General features: G+C 53.3%; 1 long non-coding RNA gene across 1 annotated transcript in view; it reads right to left on the bottom strand.

The window, feature by feature from the left end:
* LOC133347451 (uncharacterized) overlaps positions 1-18,445 on the bottom strand; it is a 73,336-nt gene that overhangs the window by 43,712 nt on the left and 11,179 nt on the right. Inside the window, exon 2 of the long non-coding RNA XR_009755720.1 lies at positions 15,931-16,092. This is a non-coding gene — a long non-coding RNA (uncharacterized LOC133347451). The remainder of the gene's footprint in view (positions 1-15,930; positions 16,093-18,445) is intronic.

Raw genomic sequence — 18,445 nt, 5'->3', positions numbered from 1 at the left:
TCTGATTCTGACTGAAGAACTACGCGGGCAAACGACGTCATTCCAACTGTTCAGAAGAGTAAGCGGGGCCCAGGCAGGACACGCCACCTGAAGGGGCGATGGCTGCTGGTCGAGAACGGCGACGGAGTGGCAGCACACGCCGTCCGAGGAGAGGCTCCCCGTAGAGACGGAGCAATGACATCAGCTCGGATGCGCGAGCGCTGGGTGGATTGTTACATCATCGTGAGAGATGGCGACACCTTGGGGAGGCCTTCATCATCCAGCAGTGGATACATCTTGGCTGATGATGATTGTGGTGGTGAACAAATGCATGACATGAAGGCACGATGCAGACTGGGTTTCTCGATTCTCTGCAAGGTTTTCATTTGGCCGGCAGTTTATTTATTTATTAACGTCGTGATCACTGCCATTTATTTACTTATTATGTATTACTTGGAACGTGAACTCTCTCGTCCTCGGTTCCTCCGGCTTTACAAGAGGGCATTTTTTTTCCACAGTCGGGACGGGGTTCTGGGACAGGGAAGCGAATTGGAACTCAATCGAAGCCAACAAACCTACAGGAAATGTGTTCATTAGCACGCACAATCGCAAGGCCACGCTGCCAAGAGAAATGTATTACTTTTTTAAAAGGCACGCATTCAACACGCGGTAGATTCATAATATAAAGGGCTGCGTGGAAAAGCATTGCTCTATTTTGCACACGAAAATAGTGTGTGCATTTGTGATGCTTATTCAAGTGCAGTCAATGGCACTTTGCCTTCAAGGCCTCATATCAGACCTGCAAAGAAAGGGTTCTGTGCCCAGGAGTCCTGGATATTTTGTCTCCCTGCATGTCAGACAAGAGACCGAACACTTCTTCGGGGTAATTTTCCTGCATCCTCGTTATTTGTTTGGCGAACATAAACGCGCCATTTCTTTATTTATTTCGCAATGATTTATAGCGCAGAGGTACTTGGCATTGACATTCCAATCTGCACAAATGACATGCCCATTTAAATGCGTGGGTAGAATGAATGCGATCATAATTAATAAATAAAAAACACACACGAGGAGCTGGGCACAACACAACCCGAATAATATTCCCATTTTAAATGTGTGTGCCCCTGCTATCAGGCGCAAATGGAAAGAGCCGCGGCTGAAAAGAACCCCGCATTCCCAACAAATATTCGCTTCACTCCTCGTTCGCTCGCACACGCACGCACGCACACACACACGCTCCTAATTAATGCAGCCGGAGCCATTGACTGCCCGCCGTACAAACCTGCATGGAGTTACGTCCCACTGGGTGTATTGATTGAGGTCATACGGGCATACTTAAGGAGCGAGGCTCCGGGGTGGATTGTAAAAAAAAAGGCGCATACACCAGGAGCCGAACACAAAAAATTTGGCTCGGCACAATGACAGCTCCCTCTGATCTACGGCAATGGCCCACACTATGCATAGCACGAAAAAAATTACCTCTGGGATGAAGGGAAATACGCTGCATGTAAGGGACAATGCTTTGCGCGGGCTGCGCGATACGTGTACGGGATTTATTTACGTACGTTTAGAATGTTCTGGCGAGACGCCCGCCCGCCCGCCCACCCGCCCAGGCAGCATCTCTCGGTCACAGCGATTGCCGTGTCGGCGCGCGCTCACGGATTGGAACGGACGGGCGGAAAAGAATATTCAAGATTTATTGGATTAAAAAAAGCGAGACTTTGCGTTGTCAATAACGCGCGCCAGGACGGACGACTCGTTCAGCGTGCGGGCGATCGTGGCGCGGATGCCGCCCCCCGACGGTGGCGGCTGCCCCCCCCCCCCCCACCGTTCCCGGTTAAACCGCCGTGAAGGTGACTGCGAGTGCCGCCACGCGCCGTTCGGTAGCGGCAACCCAGCGGCGGCGGCGTCCACGCGCGAGAAGAAAAATAATAATTCCTTACCGCATCGCCCTTCACACACCCGAGTTATTATTTTTCATTGGCTGGCTAAAACACTTTTCAGTTCAAAATAAACCGGAAGAACTACCCATTCCATTTTGTCCGTGGGGGTTGTATGACCGTACTTCACCATGTTCGTCCACGCGGATTAGCGAAAGAAGAGCCCAAGACCAGTTCTAATATCACTTTCCATGGCCCACGTTCAAAGCGAAGTGCAAAAATCATTGCTGACAGTAAATGAATAAATAAAGCCACGCAGTCGTCCATTTAAGCACCGAGATGAAAAAATACCGATGTAATTAATCGACTACCGGTTCCTCCTTCCTGACCAACATTTTGCGGTAACGACGACGACGTGGTAACGACGACGTGGTAACGACGACGTGGTAACGACGACGCAGCGGTAACGACGACGACGCGGTAACGACGACGACGCGGTAATGACGACGTGGTAACGAAGACGTGGTAACGACGACGACGCGGTAACGACGACGACGCGGTAACGACGACGTGGTAACGACAACGACGCGGTAACGACGACGTGGTAACGACGACGACGCGGTAACGACGACGTGGTAACGACGACGCAGCGGTAACGCCGCGGCAGCTCTGGCGGCGCGTGCGCGGGTGGCGGGGGTCACCTCCGGTGTAAAGCGCCGCAATTAAACCCTCGCCATCTGTTCGTCGGCACCTCGCTAATTGACGTTAAGACAATTAGCTCCTGCAGCGCCGGCTCTGGAGTGGCTGGGTGGCTGCCGAGTGCTCGCACTCTGCCCCCCACCCCCACCCCCGTCAAAGCGCCGAGTGAGCGCGGCCGCCTCTGGATCTCGGGCCCCCGCGCTCGACGCGTGAGTGGAGGAGTTCACCGACTCGGCGAATTCACGACGTCGAGCGCTCCCCATCGTTCGTTCAAAGAGTTCCACCGACGCGCCCTTGGGCGACGAGTTCGATTTTGAGCCGACTTCAACGGAGCCCACTTCGGAGGGCTAAGCCACTTTTGGACGCTCGTCGGCAAGTGGGCGCGAAGCCACCCCACGCGGGAGTGCTCGCCATGCGCTCGCTGTGCGCTCGCCGTGGCGAGAGAGGCCACACGAGCAGGCCCCGCAATGAGCCCCACCTCGAGCCGCGGCTTCCGTAGCAAAGATTTGCACGGAACGCAGATAGTGGCGCGAGCGTGGCCACGGCTTAGACCAGCAACATCCTGGGTGCTCCCGACCCCTTCGGCGATGCTCACTCACCAGCCCGGTGAAGTATGGCCAAACAAGGCCTTGCTACACCCGCAGTTATAACCAGGGTGGCCCGCTGGATTTAAACCACGAACGCGCGACTGTCCGGCCGCGTCACCGCCCCCGAGAGTTGCGCCATAATAAATTGGCGGGCGTACGCCCGACGCTCCGTGTCGTGCGTACGTTTATCGTTTCGTGACAATATAATGACACGGAATCAGCAGCCGGGAAATATGCATCCCACGCCCCGTAATTTTTGACGATAACAAACGTCGGCGGTTAGCGCAGTCGGCGGGAACACCGCACGCGCGCACAGAATGTCGCGATGAGGGATGCTGCGACATCTCCGTGGCGACGAGGCCCGACTGTAGCACGTTCGTGGCTTAAATCCAGCGGGCCACCCTGGTTATAATTACGGCTGTAATAAGGCCTTAATTGAGCATACTTCACCACGCTGGTGAGTGCGGATTGGTGAAGGGATCAAGGGCACCCAGGAACCCGCAGCCGCCGTGGCGTCGTCGCGCGACGCGCCGGACTCCGCTGCGCACGTCCAACGCACCGCTTTCACTTAACCCGGCTCTTTAACCCCCCGACACTCACGCGAACCACTAATTGATGAAATTCCCCGTGACAAGAGAGTGCGGGGGGGGGGGGAGGCTGGTGGGGGGCAAAGCGCTTGTGTTGCCGCGCAGGGTGACGTGTAAATTCCCGGCCGCGCTCAAGCGCGCGCGCGAGCACGCACACACACACACGCACGTCCGCTCCGCCGCGATGAAAGGCGTCGTGCCGACTGTCGCTCCGCAACGCCGCGGGGGACCCAGACGCTAGAGCGACACGCGACGGACACGCCGCAGAAGCTACGTTCCAATTAAGAGCGCCAGATATTCGCAATTTAACATTAGCCAGAACTCGCATCGAAATGACATGCCCCGTCTGCTTGGGCGTACTGTTCCATTAATTGTACGTCTAACGCAGTTCTTATCAAATTTAATTATTTTAAGTTTCGAACATAATGTCCCCAAAAAGCAAAGTAAGTGCCATAAATCGGCTCTGATGGGATTGTTAATATTGTAGTGTCTGGGTTTGGTTAAAGTCAGGGGAAATATAAATCTACTGCACAGGTTTTCGCAGTTGTGGCTGTGTAGCTCTCCGATGCTTTTCCCGTCTGTAACCGCATCCTGTTTGGCACGATGTCCGACGTTTTGCTCGACGTGCTGGAAGCTTGTTCAGGAAATGAAGAACCTCACGTGCGGGGAATGCTCCTTCAGTTCTTCAATTCCTGAAGAAACTCCTAGGACATGGAGGGAAACGTCGGACATCATGCCGAACAACACGCGGTACAACCCAAAAAAAACACATCGGAGGGAACATATTAAATGATCGTAACACGCTTAAGAGCTGCTCACAGATCGATAATAAGTAAATAAACACAGGTGAACGCGGTTCAGGGTGAACCGGGTGGTTTGGAGATCCGATGCCAAGACGCTGAGGCCTCATATCCAACTCCCGCGGGGTTCGCGGTTTGAGCGGATTAGGGCTCACGACAACAGGATTCTCACACGCCACAAGTGCGCTGAGCTCATCACCCGCGATGTTCCCAACGCACTCCAGCGCATTCGCTTTCCTCTCCTGGGCCACCTCAATTATTCCCATTTCGGCGGCCAAATGCCACACCTCCGATGAGCGCGGATGGCTACGTGCGGTGCGAAAAAAAAGTTGAGCGTACGTACGCAGGAACACGCACACACACACCGTAACGGCCATGCGGGTTACTTTCCTGCAAAATTGAGATGAATCGCAGTCGAGGTGGATTTAAAAGGCTCTCGTAATGGGACACCACGGCGCTTTAAAAACAGCTGTTAGAAGAGCTCGTTACAAGCCACGTCACACGACGCGCGAGTCTCACGGCGGTTGGGAAATCGTCGAGCACAACACGCAAGCTACAAAGCGGCTGCTATGTGCAACTTTAAATTACTGGGGGGGGGGGGGGGGGCGCAGTGAAGGGAAAGGGCGGTCCACCACTCAGTGACCTGACAGCAATTCTGTTGCACAAGCCAAACTAAGCCGCGGCCTAATCTTCTGCCACCAATTACGGGATTTATCCAGTCTGCTGAACAGCGCTTCGTTTACTTCTCTCGGCCAAGGCTGCTTTGGCCGCCAGTTTCTGCCAACGCCAAATGTGACTTGGGGATTCCGACCAGCGCGCCGGCGCACCCGAGCACACACGCGCTCGTGCACCCACGCGCTCGTGAGCGCAGCAGCGGCTGTGGTAACAAGAGTTGTCGCGTGGATGAGCCCAAACGCTTTCCTCGCAGTCCGTTTTGCAACTCGTTCCCGAGTTTACCATTCTCATCCCACTTTGTCCCTTGCCCTTCCTCGTCTCCGTCTCTTCTTTCCCGTCTAACCCTTTCCTCCTGCTCGCTCTCCTCCTGTTCCCCAGATCATGACGAAGGCCACCTTGTTGCGACGCTTGTACCGGTTGCTGGTTTGGCGTCTACCCACTCCTGTTGTTGCTGCTGTCGTTGATGATGAAGTAAAATAAAAGGTCGACCACTGCTTTCTCACCGTCGGCGATGGCCACACAGGGCATTGCGAGGAGGGCACAGAGGGAAGGGTGGGTTCAGACCGCTGCATTCACAATGGTCGCTCCGCCCCAGAAGTAGATGTCATAGAACTACTACCGAGACCTATTCAAGGAACATTATTATTCATTATTCGCAACCTAAAAAGGTGCACCATTCCACATTTCCCTGCTATGTTCATCGCACGGCAGACAAACCAACTATCGTTCTTATCAGAGCTGGCAAATCGAGTGAGAATCCCAACACCGCACGACATGTGCTTTGTGCGGTCACCGACGACCGAGATGACACCATCAGCTCCCTGGACCTGAAAACACGGTGGGGTTTAATCACGAGCGGCTGAGAGTCAATCTCAAGCCCAGGATCCCAGTGCTTGCCAGCTCTGTGTGTGCTCCGAGTCTCGACCCGCCCGGTCGCCCCGTCTGCCGCCGTTAAGTGTACGTCACTTCTGAAGGCTCCGTGGGCTGCGGGCTGTGTTTACAGGTAGTAAGCGCTACGCCACCCCGAGCGATGCCACCTCGGCAAACGCGGCCGAGGTGCTCCACGCTCGGTAAAGCATTCAATTAACCTTCGATTAAAAAAAAAAACTCCGGTATGAATGTCTAAATTATTTTTAAAACAAACAAAGGGGCACATTAAGGCTACGATGCAAAATGAAATTGGAACGCGGGTGCCTTTCTCAGCTGCTGGTGGGCATTAGAATCCCATTTCCTCGCCGTAATCACCACTCCGCGCGCGGAGAAGGCGAGATATTCGCATTACGAGCTGCAATTTGGAGGCAATTACAATTATAATTGTCATAAAATATGCAACACGTCGATTAAACATTGAAGGGATATTAAGTAAAATACAGGCGACAAATAAAGGCGACTGCCCGTCCTGCGACGTCGTTACGATAACGACGTCGCTACGGTAACGACATCGCTAACGGCGCGAGAGCGACGCCCGGGGACGGGAGCGACGGCAGAGCCGCGGCGACACTCCCGCTCCGGCGAGTCGTCCGGGCGCTGGCGCTCACCGCCGCCCATTTACAGCCCCGAGCCAGCGGCGGGAATTCCAATATTCCTACGGCTGCGGGGGATTGGGGGGGGGGCCCCGAGTCTATCCGCGGGACGACCACCAGGATTGCGAGCTCGCAAAGCTTCCGACCGCGAGGCGCTCGCTCTGCCGCCGGGCCGCCCCGGAATTTACGCAATGTGACGTCGGACCGATTTGGCCGTAAAATGTCTCACGATCGACCAATAAAAAAAAAACGACAAAATATTGGGGGTGCTGCTACGCCACGTCCATCGCTTTATTGACGAAGATTGATTCTTGAGCTCGCGACACGTGTACCAAGCCTGCGCACGTAAGGATCAATCATTTTCGATTTGTATACCTCGTATATAATGGGTTCACATAACCCCCACTGCCCACGGAGAATGCTCTTTCGCATCCAATAAATGACAGGCGCCGAGGGCGGCGTTTGATCCACGCGCCGATGACGAGGAAGACAGCGAGGCTGGAGGTGGGGGAAGGAACGGACGGTGAGCGCGGCGACGAGGTGACCGACGACGACGCTGCCGCTGGCGACGATGAAGTTTTTACACTCCCCTCCACCACTGACATCACTGCTCAATTTCAGCAGCTTGAGGAGCTGGCCTTCCTCGCTTCACCGTGCCGCAACACCACCTCGGAATCGAAGATGCGTCGACGGTTTTGTAATAGCCCGTCAGGTCAAAGCCCCTCGGGTCAAAGTGCTCAAACGATCGTGCGCCAGCATTCATCTCCAGGGCTCGAACAAAGCCAGCGGTGGAAATTCCGCAATCTAACGGCCCATGGCACGGACCAGTCACTCCATTAAACCACAGCAATAACGCAATAGGCTTGGACTGGTGCTCAAACGGAGAGAACTTACACGGCCGCTTGGCCTGTTGGGAAGTTGGCTCAACAACGCCCTCACCTTGTACTAATTACGGCACTACGATACGCTCACACTCGCTGGGCAACTGTTGCGCAAACACGCGGTCGGGTTCTTTTAAGTGAGTGGAATTAAAATAAATTATTAAATTTGGAAGCTGGGTTAACCGCAAGCGAGGAAAAACACGTCGCGCACTTCCTGCCCCGAGACCAGTGCGGGTCTCGTGTTTCCAGATGACACACGCGGGTTAGAGCGAGCACGCCAACAGGCGCGTAACTCGCGCGTTAGCCGCGTTCAGAAACTCACTGCGAGGTGTGTGCCCTTTTAACTCGCGTGTTGCCCCGCGCTTAATTATTTTGGCCAATTAGTTTAAGGGGGGAAGAAATGGCGAGGATGCCACAGCAGCACGGGGCGACGTGGCAAAGCGAGCGGGAGGAAAAAGTAATTAACACCGCGAAAACAAGCCTGGCCATTATGGATCCCTTCAGGAAGCTGCGCTGCAACTCCATGAATAATGTAGGCGACGTGTGGACGTGTGGGGGCGGGCACCGAGAAATACATTTGGTGACCCGGTGCCAATTCCCTCGTCGAGCGCCTGTCCGTGCCTCACGATTGAGAACGCCGTCCAGGACAACTCGGCTGGCAAGGGGCGATCTCAGAACGGTCAATGCCACCTGCGAGGGTCTGGCGGGTCACGACGTTCGCAGCAAGCTGTGTCCTTGCCCGCAGTCCGTCTGTACGGCGGCACGGTCGGCGCGTCGCCATCCTGCAAGACCAAGCGTCTCCCTGCTCATCCGTGCCGTGGGTCTCAGGCAAACCGAAGTAAGCAAATGAATAAATAAACTACGAGGAGACTGCGCCGCTGGTGGTGCAGACGCACGGACCAAGACAGACACTGGCCGTGGCTAGCGCCACGGAACAACAGAAACGGACATAGAACTATCGGTAACCGTGCAAGGACTTGTCTCGCCACATCATTTTGTTTTTTATTCCATCAGCTTATGGACCATCTGGACCAGTGTTATGTAGCAACATTGCTTTAAGCAGCCAAACGCTGGGCTGGTTTCAACATTTTGAGTCTCATCAGAAGAATGAGGCCGGCCTGTTTTAAGAAACCGCAAAGCCTGCACAACGCGGCACATCGATACTCCCACGCGGGATCTTCTCGGTTGTGCTGCTGCGGTGGCGAGAAGTTAACTACCTCGACCGGTATACAGGAGGTTGTGGGTTCGATCCCAACCATAATGCCTGCATATTTGGAATTTGCGTGTTCTCCGCGTGTTCGCGTGGATTTTTCTCCAGGTTCCCCAGTTTTTCCCATCACATTTAGAATCAACATTACGAGTATTTGGCTGCTATAAATGTCCACGTGATAAGTATTTTAGGATACTACCTGTGGCCAGGTAGTATCCTAAAAAAGAGCGAAAGAGCTCAGTGGGCCTTACCTCGTCAAATAAAAAATAGTTTAGTCTAGCGTGGCCCTCTGACGTCCGACGTTTCACTCCACGCGCTGGGAGCTTGTTCAGGAGCTGAATCCATCTTTACACATCGATCCCTACACCCGGTACAAGCCAAAACGACACGGCTCAACATTGTACCAAAATAATTACAAAAAATGATTACTTTATCATATGGGTAGCAAATGTTTTGGCCCATGGCCGTCAATGTGTTTCTATTATAATGATGAAGTTCGTGCTCTTGACGTGTGCAAGCTTGGGGAGTTTGTGAGCAAAACATGCTCAAGTTAGCCTCGGTAGCTGTGAAGCATTTTAAATGTTTCATTAGCCAACAGCAATGATTCATTGGTGTCGAGGTTGACTTACGAGCTATGGACATTACGCCAACAAACTTGTTGTGATTAATAACGCTAATACTATTGAGTAAGCAGGGCCATTTATTTTATCGCCAGTTCATTGAAAAAAAAAAAAAGGATCTCCTGGGAATTTCAGCCACAGCGGCGCCTCCGCCAAGCACCGTCATTGGCAACGAGCAGTCAGTCACCGCTGCGCAGGAAACACTGCGGATAAGCACACCTCGTATAAGCCCAGCTCTGACGTAAGCAACACGTCCTTAGATTACGCTGGTGGAGGGAAGGCGAGGGCGACTTCGCATACAAGCACAGCTGCCCTTATTCCCATGGCGTGTACTCATATCCAGAGTCGACTGGACAAATTCGTTCAAACTTCCTTAGATGTAATAAAGTCGTCTCCACACATGCCTCCCCCCCCCCCCCCCCGTGTCCCATGCGTCTGCATGCCCACGTGGTAGTAATACACAGCTGAGGTATTGCTTTCATTACGAAATTATCGAGAGGAGATTTATCACCGCGCTACAGCATTGCGACTCAACCGTTATAAACCTACGAGTGTGTTTATTCTAGATTTGAAGCTTTCGTGACTGCAAGGATTCATACTCTTAGGTTTTTTTTCTTTCGTTAAAGTCACGTAGGTGAAAAAAATAATAATAAATGCTAAATAATTGAAATCATAATAAAAAATAAAATAAAAAATCACGACATTTCGGAGGCAACACAAGCTTCCTTCATCAGGTGTAAAACGGCACAGCAAAATAACTGTAGTTATTATAACTACAAGATTTATTATTTTATTATAACTGCTAGTTATTATAACTACAGCTATTTTGCTGTGCCTTATTACACCTGATGAAGGAAGATTGTGTTGCCCCCGAAACGTCGTGATTTATTATTTTATTTCTATTATTATTTCTACCACGTTTACTATTTATTTTCATTATTTATTTATTTTTTCCTACGTGACTTTACTGAAAAAAAACCTAAGAGAGTGTGTTTATATTTATACCCTCGCATCCATGAGCCCCGTGTATCCTTGTGCCCACGTCTTCACGCACCCGTGTGCTCCTGTGCCCCTTCTTGTGCCCTTGTGTGCCCCTTGTGCCCACGTCTTCACGCACCCGTGTGCTCCTGTGCCCCTTCTTGTGCCCTTGTGTGCCCCTTGTGCCCACGTCTTCACGCACCCGTGTGCTCCTGTGCCCCTTCTTGTGCCCTTGTGTGCCCCTTGTGCCCATGCGCCCCCCGCGTGCCCCCCGCGTCGTGGCAGCGGTGGCAGCGGAATCAGCGTGGGGACGGCTCGCCGTGACTCACGCCGCCGCCGCCGCCGCCGCAAGCGACGATGAACTTCTCGCGTTGCTCTGCAACAAGCGTCGCCGCGTGGGCCCGTGTCCGCGGGCTCACGGAAATAACAATAATTATAATCGTCGTTTCTCATATTTTTTACGTGACCTGCCAAATCGTAATAGCGTTGCGTTTCATTAGTGTGCGTATGTGTAAGCGTGTGAGCGCATGTGTTCATGGGGGAAGTGGTAGTGTAGCGGTTAGCACGCCGCGCTACGAAGCCGGCGACCCGAGTTCGATTGCCGCTCACGGCCAACACCAGTGACGATTATCTCACCCATCTGAGGAGGATGACGATGATGCTGTTGATGATTAAAAAAAAAGCGGTGAAAACAAAATGAATAAAAAAAAAAGCGCACCTGATACAAACAGGGATTCACTTGAACCACCGCAGTGAATACATTAGCACGGGGACTGTGTTTAAATTGTAGCGTGAGATACCACCGCGATGGTGATGATGATGATGTCAGGGAGGGCATTTCAGACGCCTGCGCTGAGCAACAGAAGACGCTGCCTCGTGCACTTACTCATGTCCTGGGCACTATACAACACGCATTATCATAAAATATTTTATTATGTGAACGTAAAACAGGAGATCCAAAATAAGCATATCATTAAGTGCGCACAACACATTTCAGTGTCTCGTCTTGCAAAGCCTTTCGCCTGCCCCCTCGTAAACTCCACAAACTACCTGGGCCAGCGGGGACCCTGGTGCGCTTCTCGCCGCTATCGATTTAAGCAACAAAGCAGCCGAATTCTCCGTCTCCGTTGCGGTTCCCATAAAGAGGCAGCGCCCGTTTGCTGATTTATGGACTAGGCGAGAGAGAATTTTTTTTTCATCTCGCTCTGCACGAAGCAAGAGGGGGGGGGGGGCCCGCACGTTCACGAACGAGCTGGCGGCCCCCCGGCCGGGCGCCGGGGGGCCGTGCGGCGCGGGGGGGAACGGAGGCGGCGCGCGGCGGGGTCCCCTCGCGCGCCATCGATCACCGGCACCACGAGGCCTTGAGCTCACCGGGGCCCCACGCGGCGGCGGCAAAGGGACGGCAGAGGGATGGCAGAGAGACGGCAGAGGGACGGCAGAGAGACGGCAGAGTTGTCCGGCACGTGACTAATTTTCCCGTGAGGCCACTTAAGAACCTCGGTGAGAGTCTCACACCGGAGCGGTCGGGAGAAAAACAGGCCACAAATGTGTGTTGTGCGACCGAACGGCGTAAACTACGGGAGCGGTTGTGACCGTGCGCGAGCGAGTATTTGCCGCACGCCGTCCGTGCTTGTCGGTACTTGTCGGCACTTGTGAGCGAGCCCTCTGCCCTCTTCACGCCTCGAGAACCATCGCTCCGCTACGTCCCGCCGACTATGCCAAACAAACGTACAGGGCAACGTCACGTATCCGACCGTCGCATTGCTGCCCAAATTAATTAATTAATTACCTGCCCACACCGAGTGGCAGGGGATGGTTGTATTATATATTTTCAATTACAATATGAAAGCGTTCCTAAGCCCACGCACGTCCGCTCACTTCTAAAGCACAGTCCAGCATTTCCCCACGTCTGGCAACCTATCCCGTGTTCTGGAGAAGCGCCGCTGCTCGAAACGTCGCCCATTGAAAATGTATTTTATTTTTAAGGCCACAGTGTTATTGACGAACGTGTTCAAGTGCTTTGCTATCTGTGTGTGGTAAATCATTGCCTTTTATATACAACCTCCACAAATTTGACCTTTCCGTTTCTCCGCCTATACCTCGGTCCCCAGGTCAGACACGTGATGCTGGTCCTGTATCTGTAGCTACGTTTGTGCTCTCGTGCACTGACCGTCACACGCTAGATTAGCACGGTTGGCAACTTGTGCACAGATTTGTGGTCTAGGAATACTTTTGGGTCGGGGGAGCGGAGGCACAGCGGTTAGCATGGCGCGTGATAAACTCGGTGACCCGAGTTCGATTCCCGGACACGGCGAAAATCAGTGGCGAGCGAAATTAGAACCCATCCTGCCCTCCACACTCCTCTTCACCACGTGTGGAGAAGTATGGTCAGAGCCTCCCCCGCCCCTCCCATGAAAGGCTTGGCTTGAGGAGGCCTTCATCCAATGGGGTGGACTGAGAGTGGCTGTATAGATGATTAACTAAGAGGTCATTGTGGCGGGGGAGGAGTGGGGGGCATGGTGTCACACCCAGGCAACATCGTCCCTCCTGCTGGTGATGCAATTCACCGTAGCGTAGTTATTTTAGGCTGAGTTAACCTGGGTGAGACCCAGGACAGGGTCAGACATCAAATATTGATAGCCACTGATGTGCATGGACAGCAGCTCAAGCACCAAGCTACCGACTCTGATTACATTATTATCCCCAGTGGACGCACACACTCACACAAATACACGTACACGCACACACTCACACAAATACACGCACACACTCACACAAATACACGTACACACACACACTCACACAAATACACGCACACACTCACACAAATACACGCACACACTCACACAAATACACGCACACACTCACACAAATACACGTACACGCACACACTCACACAAATACACGCACACACTCACACAAATACACGTACACACTCACACACTCACACAAATACACGCACACACTCACACAAATACACGCACACACTCACACAAATACACGCACACACTCACACAAATACACGCACACACTCACACAAATACACGCACACACTCACACAAATACACGCACACACTCACACAAATACACGTACACGCACACACTCACACAAATACACGCACACACTCACACAAATACACGTACACGCACTGCACCCGCGCACTCGGCCAGAAAATACGCACACACGTACACGCACTCGCTCGCAGGCAAGTATATGCTCAGATACTCATGCACTCACACAGACACACACTCTAAATACGAACATCCCCTGGATGGCCTTTAACAGAATCGTTGCAGGGGCTGCGAGTGAGCCACCGGTTAAGGCGCTTCATTGCACACGATGCGGTCGATTGGCTAGTACCACACCCAGCCACCTTCGTCTCCCTAGTGCTAATATTTATGCACGTAGCCAGGTAATAATATAAGGCTGAGTCCACCTAGGGCAGGCCAAGGACTGGTTTCAGACACACATCAACTCCAATAATGCAGAGTTCATTAATGTACAATGCGATTTCCCTTGGTGCACAATCCATCCCCCATTATCTATGCTTTATGTGGTCAGAATTGGCCCATTCTATCTGTGATAGCATGGATAATCCATTATCAGGTCATCTCATCAAGTATCCGGCATGTAACCCACTGGGTTATCAATGCTAATAAAAGAAAATCGTTGCCGATTGCTATTATCGAGAGCTCAACTACTGTAACGTACTCATCATTACCATCGTCATCGATCCACTGCTGGATGAAGGCTTCTCCAAGCCATGGCAACTCTCTCTTGGTAATGCAGCAAGCGGATTCGTGAACCCGTCTGTGCGGCGCTTCGAGCGATATCCCCCGTCATGTTAGAATAGAAATGTTCTACCCTTCGTGAAAATCCAATGCAGAGGCCCTCTCAGAAACGCGTCTCGAGGCTCTCCGAAGGTTTTAATGGGCAAATCATTGCAAATGTTGCATTGTTATGAGTAACTCTATTTCACTACTTACTGACGGTGTTAACAATTACAAGTGTGGAATAGCAATGAATGAATTACAGGCCGACCGTGTAACATTAAAGGTGTAAGTGGCACACGGATTACCATTCAAAAACCAACTAAAATTGATTCCAAGACCTTTTCATGAAAGGGAATATATAACAATTCTTGTTACGGAAAATAAATGAAACAAATAAATAAATCAGACAATGTGCGTTCTTCACATATTTGTCCCTAAAAGAATATTTGTACCCTACCCCATGTGCTGAATAGATGCTGCTGAAATGATGCACTCCCAGAAGGCCGTGTGGCTAATGGGCTTTGTACAAAACACATTTACAGTTTTTTCTTTCCACATGCAGGGCCATATTCTCTGCGTATTTGGTTTGTGCATGGATTGTGCCGACGGAGCCATGAGTTGATTACTTCACGAGAGGAATCGGGGATATTCGACACGTCGTTGGGCTGCGATGTGACACGCAGGGATATCTAGAACTGCTTCGCACGTTTCTACGGCTGCTACATTTTGTTCTGTTTTTTGGTTTCAGTCCCGAAAAGGCTCCCAGCCACTGGAGCGCGAACGTCGGACACCATGGTGAACAGCACTCGGCACAACCCCCAAACACATCGGAGAGCCACAGGAAAGTTGCATTCAGCTGGTAAATGATTCCCCTTTCGCGTGATAACGTTGACAGCACAGACACAACACGACACCACATGCACGCAAGCATGCGCTGGGTGACACGAGATGCCATTCTCTGTCATTTGGGGGACGGATGACCACGGACACATATCTCGCCAGCTGCCACTGTGGTCAGTCAGAGTATTCGACTCACAATCGCAACGCTGCCAGGTCAAATTCTGGAAGGTGTTGGACACAGCCCACGATCCCTCGGAGGTGTATAAACTTAGTACCACTTTTTGGGAACCCTATATGCATATACCCTGCACTGTATCTAACATATAGGGGGTGGCCAAACAGTGGCTCGTGGGCCACGTGCAGTTCCCGGACAGTTCAAGCATGGCTCGACACAGACACGACCATTCTTTTTACTTTTCGACACAACGTTATTTGAAACGAAAAAAAAATCTGCGGACGCCCATGGAAGCAGAGGCGGACGTCAGTGCCCCCGGGGAGTTCCCGCAGATTTTTTTTTAATTCAAAACTCCACAGCCAAGCAGCACGAGCTGAGCCTGCCACGTGACCAGCGTGTGCATCCTGTGTCTCGTATGAAGATATTGGTATGCGGCTCGTGATGTCAGGAGGTTTGGCGGGACTGGTCGTACGGTGGAGACCGGTGCCGGTGTCCACTCAGCGGAAACCGGCACCGTGAGAGGAGACGAACGCCGCCCCAGCGCTCGTTGAACCGCGGGGCCACTTCTGGCCAGAGTCACATAGCAACTAAATACACGCCGACACACGCGTGACCTCGGCGACCTGTTCCCCTGCTGGTGACATAAGCAGCATTATTGCAGCAACAACAACTTGACACAGACGACACACGGGCAGCCAGGCATCCAAACGCTCAGCGCTCACAGTTTGCTGAAACAGATCCAGAGAAGCGTCACTCCGTGTACGTTTCCGCGGCTGGCGGCTCTCCGGTGCATGTCCGGGCCGTGCGTGGCTCGGCGCGACGCCCTCCTCCCCTTTCCGCCCCGAGTGCCGGGGAACCATCGTCTCTTTCTCCCCGGCGGCGAGCTGGCAGCGAAACGTTGGGAGAGACGTCAGAGCCGAAAACGACGCGCCCCGTACGAAAACCCGACGACGCATCGACGCGCCGGAAAAAAACGTCGACCCACCGCAGCCCCACCGCCGTCTCAGCAGCCCGCAGCCCTCTCCCACCTCGACCCCACCTGCCGCCCCCCGTGAGCGAGTCAAGCGCCGCGCACCAATCGATGCGAGACCGGCGGCCAGCATTTAATTACTCGGGGCCGCACCCGGCCCGCAAGCCCCCAAATCGATCCGCATTTAAGCCCAATTAGGCAAGCACCCTCTTTCATTAACTCCGCAGACCTCGCAAGCCCCAGGAACCTTTTGGCACGTGTTTGTGAAGTAGGTGGCAAGGGAGGAGACGGGGTGAGGGAGGAGAGGAGGAGGGGGTGGGCTGCAGTGTTGGGGGGTGGGGGGGAGATTGGGGAGACGCGGTGTGGGGGTAAGGAGCGAACCGGCTTGTAATTCACACCCGAGACAGGTCTCTCACAACATGCGCTGGAATTCTCGGCCGAGACGTGTGCGCGCGGCAAGAGAAAACCCGTTTATGTAAGAACTGTAAACAAACGCGACTCCTGTGGCCGTGGGTGTGATTAACGCGGGTGCCGTGCGCCTCTCCATTTGAAGGCCTTTTGCCCGCGCCAAAAAACGATTTCTCGATTTTTCGCTCGAGTTACCGATTTCTAAATGTTCACTCACCGTTCAGATTTTGTTTAGAAAAGGAAACGTAAGGGGCAAGAGCGTTGGCGACCAGTGCCAGCGCGACCGCCCACGGCGGGCACCCATGGACACCCATGGGCACGCGCGGGCCACTTCTGACGCTGCCCAGTGCCACCGAATTGTTGCGGTCTCGTGCAAAATGAACATCGCAGATCTCGGGACCTCACTTGCACTGCTAGGCCGTTATGTAGCGGCACCGTTGTTTACACTTCAAATGTGAAAATTGACACCAAAGTCAAAAAAATGTTCTTATAAACACCGAGGCTCGGTAAGTCTCCCTTATAAACGTTCACCAGTCGCGCTCGGCCCTTAGCCTCTGTAAATGAAGCCCTATCGTGAGGCGAGGGCTGTGCGAATGGTGATCTCACAAGGCGGAAGGAGGTCGCTCCTTGCCTGGACTTCCCTCCCCCTGGTGGAACGCAACTTTCACTCCCTCCCCATGTTCACGTGCAGCCTCAGAGCCCCCTCCGTTCGACTCTCTGCCAGTGAAGTGCCTTCATTTACACCTTTACCTTATCATCGTCTCATTTCCCTCTCTAGCCTCCAGCAATCCACCCACTCTCCAATAAAATCCATTCTCTTTAAATTATTTCCAATGCATGTCATGCGGTTACATGTAGCCGATTTTTTTAATATATACACACGTGTACGTGTTCTTCAGGCTTTTTCCAATCCACTGCTGGATGGTGATGGCCTGCCCCCGTACGATGTCGGCCATGGTTGTTGCTTGACCATACTTCACCGCGCTGGGCAATGTGGGTTACTGAGTAGAGGGGGCGCGTCCAGGGCCGGTTGGGATTTGACTCGCCACCGATGTCCGCCGAGGACGGGAATCGAACCCGGGTCGCCGGGTTTCGTGACGCAGCGCACGATCCGCTGCACGCCATGAGCTCGCCGTGACGTGTGGCTCAAATCCAGCAAAGGTCACCGAGCTGCTTATGAACCTACTCCAGCCGGACACTGCACGCACAGCAAAGTACGTCCGAACCGTCCATGCGGCACCGTCTCCTGTCGGCAGCGAGCGCTCCGCCAGTGCCACTGCACCAGCTTCATCACACGCACGTGCGGCCTGATCGGGTGGCACAGTCTGCAGGACCCCCCCCCCTGGTGTGGGTGGCGTGCTGCTGCGGCCGGGCGAGACCCGCGTGCTCCGCTAATTCAGCCCTTCGATGGCGTTTGCCATACCGCGCTATGGTTTTCGCGAAGGCTCCGGACCGAGCGGGTCGCGAGGGTTTCTCAATTGTAAAGCGGCGCGCGCCAGCGCCACCGGGCAGACGGCGGATCGAGAGCGGGCGCCGTCGAACGTCTCCGCTCGGCAAAACTCGACTGCCGTCGTGCGTGCCACGTTAAGGGGAGCGCCACCCTCGTGGTCGCTGTCGTCTGAGCCGTCGCAATTATCCACCATTATCACCCGCCAGCGCCTTCGCGGGAGTGGTTACAATTACCATTTTGGCTGTAAAACATCGCCGCAAACTGCCACCACGTTCGGTGGCACCACCGCCATCGCCACCACCACCACCACCATCGCCACCCATCGTCGTTGCCGCAGCGTGAACCCGCCTCGCTCTCGGCTCTGCGCCTCAGTTTCTCTCGAGCGCACAGCGCTCGTGACTTGCATTGT

Source organism: Lethenteron reissneri, chromosome 26 (genome assembly GCF_015708825.2).
Source record: "Lethenteron reissneri isolate LAM-NWPU_2019-01 chromosome 26, ASM1570882v1, whole genome shotgun sequence".
NCBI lineage: Eukaryota > Metazoa > Chordata > Hyperoartia > Petromyzontiformes > Petromyzontidae > Lethenteron > Lethenteron reissneri.
This window is presented reverse-complemented; position numbering and strand designations above follow the sequence as displayed.